The sequence below is a fragment of the Simochromis diagramma genome, unplaced genomic scaffold (assembly GCF_900408965.1).
Source record: "Simochromis diagramma unplaced genomic scaffold, fSimDia1.1 OVJJ01000822.1, whole genome shotgun sequence".
Classification (NCBI taxonomy): domain Eukaryota; kingdom Metazoa; phylum Chordata; class Actinopteri; order Cichliformes; family Cichlidae; genus Simochromis; species Simochromis diagramma.
Genome location: NW_024387520.1, coordinates 4,949,212 through 4,956,349, shown reverse-complemented (window position 1 = coordinate 4,956,349; position 7,138 = coordinate 4,949,212). Strand labels below are relative to the sequence as shown.

At 40.5% G+C, this 7,138-nt stretch overlaps 1 long non-coding RNA gene across 1 annotated transcript; it reads right to left on the bottom strand.

The window, feature by feature from the left end:
• Positions 1-231: 231 nt before the first annotated feature.
• LOC120726180 lies at positions 232-6,881 on the bottom strand. The gene is made up of 2 exons (XR_005694287.1): positions 6,147-6,881; positions 232-2,282 (listed from the first exon to the last, which is right to left on the bottom strand). It is a non-coding gene; the product is annotated as an uncharacterized LOC120726180 (long non-coding RNA).
• Positions 6,882-7,138: the final 257 nt, after the last annotated feature.

Genomic DNA, 7,138 nt, shown 5'->3' with positions numbered 1-7,138 from the left:
ATAATGATGCTGGATTGTGGTTACAAGATAAGAATTACACACTTGTAGTTCACTAACAACAGGATGTGGGTCACTGCTGAGGTCAGTGTGTTCCACATTGATTACTTCAGTGCAGGAGGTTGAAGTCAATTGTTATTTTAATTCAAGCACTAATGTTTAAATAATTTGGAGGGGAAATGATGGTGATACACACCGAAAGGGCAGAGCAACACTGATTGCAGACCACATTAGTTAGAAACAAGAGTAAATGAGTTTATTGTTGATACAAAATAGACTGTCAAGATTGCATGGCACAGAGGACAATAGCATTAATCTGTAAGGCAGCAACAAATGATTAATTTCAAGATCAGCTATTCTTTTGAATGTTGTTTGAGTGATCATTTAGTTCATTACAAAAAAAAGAAAAAGAAAAAAAGAAGCATATTCAGTACCAAAGATAACTTAATCTCATCGTGTGGCAAACATAAAACAAAGCTGCTTAATTCACAATGATGCTGAATGATACTGCGATTGCTTTTTTGTCCATGTCTCATTTTCCTTAAGTACCTATCCAGCAGGGATTGCTGGAGCCTACCTCAGCTGTCATAGGGAATCCGGGTGCACCCTGAACAGGTCACCAGTTTCACTTTCACACCTTTGGAAAATTTAGAATGAACCTAATGTGGGTGTATTTGGAAGCCAAGGGAAGCTGGGACACTCAGTTCAGGGTCAATCACATGAAATATAAAAATCTTCACATATAAGAAGCTGCATTATAATTTGGATTTATATGATTCAGAAATATTCCAGAATTTAGCCACTAATCAATCCAGCAAGTGCAACAGCATCAGCATTATCATTTGTGCAAGTATCCTCTTTAAAGTAAGTAGAACACAAAAGACAAAATCATATATGTATTATTAAGTTAACCTGAGATCCTAAACTACAAAATGAAAGCATTAAAACACAGAGCCCTCTCAATAGTTGAAACAATATCTATTGTGTGCATACATATATGCACATACGTTTTGTCATTTTGCCAGTCAGTCTGTTAGCTCTTATCTCTCTTCCATCCGCAACATAATCTTTATATCACACAGTAACAGCTGGAGAACATCCACTACAATAAACACACTGCTCACTCCTGTTCTGTAAGTCGTGTCATTTCCGATGATGGCTGCTTATAAACATTTTGGAGAAACCCACAGAATGAAAGCGAGGCACACCAGGACACGAGTAACGCATTTTACTGTTACATTTAATCCCGTGGGAGTTGGATCAGTGGAAGCAGAGACTTGTGTGTCAAACAGGGAGACTATCAAACAGGGCCCTCGAGCTTTCTTTTCTGTCAACAACACATCAAAGGATCCCCTTTCCTATCCTACCCTTGCACTTCATCAATCCCCACCAAATATAAACCAAACTTGATCTCTGTCTGTCTTGACTGACACACATCCTCCAGCTACACCTTTCTTCTTTCTGCCTCGTTTGGGTTTTTAGTGTCTACCTGTCGTGTTTCTGCCGCTCTGTTGCTGGCATCATTAGTGTGCAGCTATGGGGAAAAAAATATCCCAGCTGCTGTTGCTTTTTCTCTTTACTACTAAAAATGTGATTTTATGTCTTCGTGCCTCTCGACCAACGTTGTCACCTCAGTTCCTCTCTCCCAGTTAACTTTGCTGTTCGTCCTCCACATCCGCTCTGTGGCTTCAGATGGAGGGTTGAAAAGGAACGGAGCAGAGGAGGAGATCATGGTGAATCTGTGCCGAGCAAAACCAAACTGACTGACAGATGGACAGTCCCCGCGACGCACAGCAGAGATAAGAGGATTGGGCCCGCTTGTTGTTGTTGGTCTTGCCACAACTCTTAATGCAGTTAGCTTACTCTGAGCTTCACTCACTGGCACAGTCAAGATGCAGAGATGTAAACAGTGATTTATGTAACACAAAAGGAGATACAGACGGAATGTAACGGCATGCATATATGATGTCCAGCTCCATTATTAAAGTTCATACCTATGGGTCTCGATTAGGCTGCAGTCAGCATATACTTCTGTTCATCCTTCTTCTGCTCCAGCTTTGCTGCAAAAGCAGGCACTTTCTCTTGGTGTGAAGGTACTTTGCAGGCCTTGTAGAGGATGACAAACAGGATCACGATGAGAAAGCCTACCACAGAGTTGCAAACAATGGCCATGATGCTCCATATAGACAGGCCATTTCTCAGTTCATGCTCCATGGTAGGTGGGACAGTGGTCTCCTGGTGGTCAGCCTGAGGTCTGTTAGATACCCCAGCTCCACAGATTATCCCTGAAAAGAAAGGAAATGCATAACATGAACACGGTCAATCCATATTTCATGCACTTTTGCCAGTACACACACAAGCTGCGACACACTTGGCTGCAGTTAACCTGCCTATCATATGAGCATGCTGCTTCCATGAACGAGGTCAGCTCAGTACAGATTATTTCCTCTGACAACTTAGACTGTAGGCCAAGGTGCTTCATTCCTGCAGGTGTTATATATGGAACAACCTACATATGTATCAAACAGGCTTTTTTTTATGTTGAAAGTGTTATTTCAGTGTTAAATAAGGGACCTTACAGAATATTTTCATAAAGATACACAATGGAGTATTATTATTTCTTAGTGCTACTAATGTGAAGGAAAAGTGTCAGACAGATGCAGAGAAAAAGCATTGTAGGACCACTGTTAAATTTGAATAATCAGTGTGTAACAGGAGGGCATTACGGGACAAGAAACTCTCTTTGTGTGTCACAACATCCTTTTTTTTATCAGTTTCCTTTATACTGGCAGAGAGCAAAGAGGTTATTAAGCTGATAAAGAAGGTGCGGGTAAGCACTTTTTCTTGCTGAATTATTGTGGATGAGTTTTAGCATTGATGTGTTTTCAGGAGGAATATGTGGGAATATAGTTGCCAGTTTTGTGGCTGATATTAAATGGGTCACTGAGGTGTACTGGTGTGTGTGTGTGTGAGAGAGAGAGACTGACAGAGTGAAAGGGGGGGGGGGAAGAGAAGCCAGTTCAAGCATGAGATGGAGGGTGTGAATATTTTCCCTCTCAGAGTTTAACAGATAAAAACTTGAGCTCATCTCCCCACTTCTATACCTCTCTCCCTTCCCTCTAATGCATTTCTAATGAGACCACATATTTCCTCTTCTCCCCAACTGAGGGCAATACCACAACAGTCCAAGCCTACTGTTGAGAACTCATTTCAAAGTTATCCTTCCCTTTATAGGCATTTTATGACCAAGCCAAATAAAGATGGATAGCTACAAGATACAGTAGATGACAGTGATACATTTGATCTTCTTTCCAACACACAAAGCTGGTTTCACTTTGCACCAGATGGGTCCCTCTCAGGATGCTGGTGGGGCTACTGTGGGGAAAATTATCCTCATAATGACTAACTGGGACAACTGTCAATAAAACTGCCCGCACAGTTTTTCAGGATATTTCCAAAACAACCCGAGGAAGTAGGGCTGTGCGATATGTCCCATATGTCTCATATCCCGATATAAGAATTCTATCGTCCTGATAACGATATAAATCACAAAAATGTAACATTTTCTGTAAATTCTGTGAATCTCGGGCAGCTCGACTTGCGTGAAGTGTTCCAGCTGCGCCTCATGTAGCTGGAGTCGAGTGTTTTAACCGATGCATGAAACTACACATTTTTAGACATAAGTTGTAACAGTGAGTATTTATTACACGGCGTGCCACGGGGAAAAGCCTGTTCTAACGTTTGAGTCTAAAGTTTATTTTTTAGCACCTGGCGGCTCTTTTTTACTTCTCATCCGTAAATAATCTGCTCTTTCACGTGATTCGGTTTATTTTGAAAAGTCTCAACAGGATCTTGAGCTTTATTGTGAAAGGTTTATGTGGAACATAAACAAGCGGACACGCGATGGTGTTACTGTTGTTGTTATTAACCACAAAGCATAAAAACAGGCCTCCGTAGTGTCAGTGTGGTTATATTTAATATAAGAGATAGAGAGAACTTTAAGAAATTAATATAGCCACTACAGTGACCATCAAAACAGTGAAAAAATATTGCTGTAAACAGTTTATTTTGCGACACCAAGAAACAAACAATAGCCTAAAATGAAAGATAGACGTTTTTATATCGTCATCCGATATATATCATTATATCGAACAGCCCAACGAGGAAGGGTTTCTTTTTTCCCACAACAGTCACACTAAGTGTGACTACTGGGTTTACATTTCCAATCAGAGCCAAATCGAGGAATTTGTAGGTTAGATAGCAGTAGAATGTGATGGGGAAGAGTCTGCATGTGTCTACTAGAGAGGGGGGGAAATCAAATGAGTGTAAGCAATATATTAGATCAGAGCACTGCATGCTTATGTTAATTTCAGACAATCACTGGTGCATATAACAAGAGGAGTCATGTTGTTATTCATTATCACTAATATAACACATTTTCACAACTCATACTTCCCAGAGAAGGTAATTGTGGTCCATGTCTTACTAAATACAAGGGTAATTTGTTCTCATTAGAAAGATGAATACATTTTAATAGCAATGCTGGAAGAAAGCAAAGGCATTCAAAAATATATCTGAAAGTATTGACAGGCTTCAGTTCCTTAAATGGCACTGTAATGCAAAGAGCCATCAGGAGGCTTTAGAAACACTTCTAAACAACACAAACTGTTGCTGCATCCTCACGTGAAAGTTTAAACTTTGCCACATGAAAAGAAAAAACAATATAAACTAGGTTAAAATTTAGCTGACTTCTCTAGGTGTGAGCTCATTTTGGATTGACTGAGGCAAAGTGGAAAACTGTTCTCTGGTCGGCCAATCAAAACTTTAGAATTCTTGAAAAAATACACATCGAGCTCCAGGCTGAATCACTCAGCTTACTTCAAGGTTCAAGGTTCTTTATTTGTCACATGCATAGTTATACAAGTATAATACACAGTGAAATGTAGCCTGACACGCTCCTCGACATGTGCAAAAATTTCATCATACAGCTCAAAAGCCAGAGATTGTGAGACGATGAGGCTGCATTAGTGCACATGGTTTGGGTAACTTGGCCATCTGTAAGCCCCATTCACTTTTAAATACACAGCTTTTGGAGCAGCACATTTTGCCATTCAAGCTTTCTTGGGAAAGCATTGCTTATTTCAGCAAGACAGTCCCAAACCACATTCTGCATGTTGTACAGCAGGAGATGAGCTCTACTGCCCAAGAGTCTTGGTGCTAAGCTAGCCTTCCTATTTTTCCCCACCAGTCAACGACTGAAAAAGTCTGAGGTTTTATCAAGGTAAAATAGGTCAAATGAGGCACCTAACTGTTAAGCATTTGGTATCCAATATCAATCAAGAATGGGAAAACATTTGTCTTTCAAAATTGATCTCTTAGGCTCTCCGGTTCTTACAGAAGAGGTGATGCAACACACTGATAAACATGGCAATAAAAACTTTGAAATTCTTTTTGAAAAAAAAAATGGATTCTGCGCTCCAGGCTGAAGAGGAAAAAGGACCATGGCCTACTCCGCCAGAGGCATATTTACCAATCCAGTGGGCCAGCTTGTTTAAAACACATATTGCATCATCAAATTCAAAACGACCGCATGTTTTTCGGATAGCCTTAATATTTAGAATTTTTAAAATCTAATTTTATTTTAATATATTTAAAAAAATAAAATATAGAACTCGAGAAAACATATGTATTTTAGGTTTAACATAAACGTGCACAATCAATATAAAGATAACTATAGTATGCAATGTCTCTGAGCTCAGTGACTCAGAAAAGAGTTAAGATTTAAGTCTGAAACCAGAGTAATTCAACAGTTCAATAGAGCCTCCAGGTTGTGTGTTCTCTGTGAATGGTGTCACATACAGGCCTTTTGCGGCAAAATGCAAATAATCTGATGCAAATGTATGAAAATACGGCATGCTTACAACATCAAACAAGAGGACAGTGTAGGCACGAACGAAAACAAACAGAGACACCACATGGAAAACAGAAGATTACTTATGCATAATGCATCACCTGGCTGCAGACTAGCCGAATGAGCGACCCCCCACCCTCGTATCCTGTGACTGAAGTTCCTAAAAAAAAAACCCCAACAACAACAAAAACAAACAAACAAACAAACAAAAAAAAAAACACTTAATACAGCAGCCTACCTGACACTCCAATCGGAAGCCTCGAGTCCACGCATTTGTTGTCTTGGTGCGCACCCCAAGAGCAAAACGGATTATAAGGAATGACTTCCAAATCTTCAGCAAGTTCACCGCGACGTTTCTAAAAAAAAAGAGAATTAAAAAAAAAGGGAACTTTTGCCCCGAAGTAGGTCACCAAACTGCGAGCCCGGGGGGCGTAGTTCAGCAGCAACCAGTGGGCCTGGTCACTAGCGGACTTTCAGACTTGTAATCAAGTCGGTTAGTGACTGACTGCTGACAGGCGCAGGGCGACAGAGCGGAGATGCTTCTGTCATTGTGGCTGCTCATCATCCCCGCCTGCCCCTCCCCTTTCCTCCCCTCCCTCAGCCTGTTACTACAGACTATTTATAAAAACGCTCCTGGAACATCCCATCAAGGGCTTTCCCCCCGTCACAACGGTGAAGATCCAGTGTGTGCACAGTGCAAGAGGTTCAGCCTAAACATTCAGTGACAAGACAGTGCAATGCAATAAAAGAGATCTGGTCTGGATGAAAGGACAGAACTTTGGTCTAGCTGCTGGAACTTTGCAAAGAAGTTAGGACAGTTTGAAAGAATCTTTTGACACAATCTGAAAGTGTTGTTAAAAAAATATGCTTTACTTATAGAGATATATATTCTATATTCTATATATATTCTAATATTAATGTTTTTTACTGTATATGGATTAGGAGTAGTTGGTTAACTGCAGTCAGTCACAACTACCTACTAAAAAGCACGCAGCTGAGCAGAAGCCACACAGACCTTAAATTCGTTGACTCCATTTTCCTCATTGGTATTCAACACAACAGCAGGGTGTCCCTGGGGGATTCTGCTCTATTCTCTCGGTCTCCCTCTCATCCACGGTATGTGTGCAAACACTTGTCTGTCCTTCTTTTCTGGAATGAAGGACATCTTTGAAAAAGTGAAGGCATTTTGGCCCAACAGTGCCGAGTATGTTTGGGTTCGGGTGATCATTT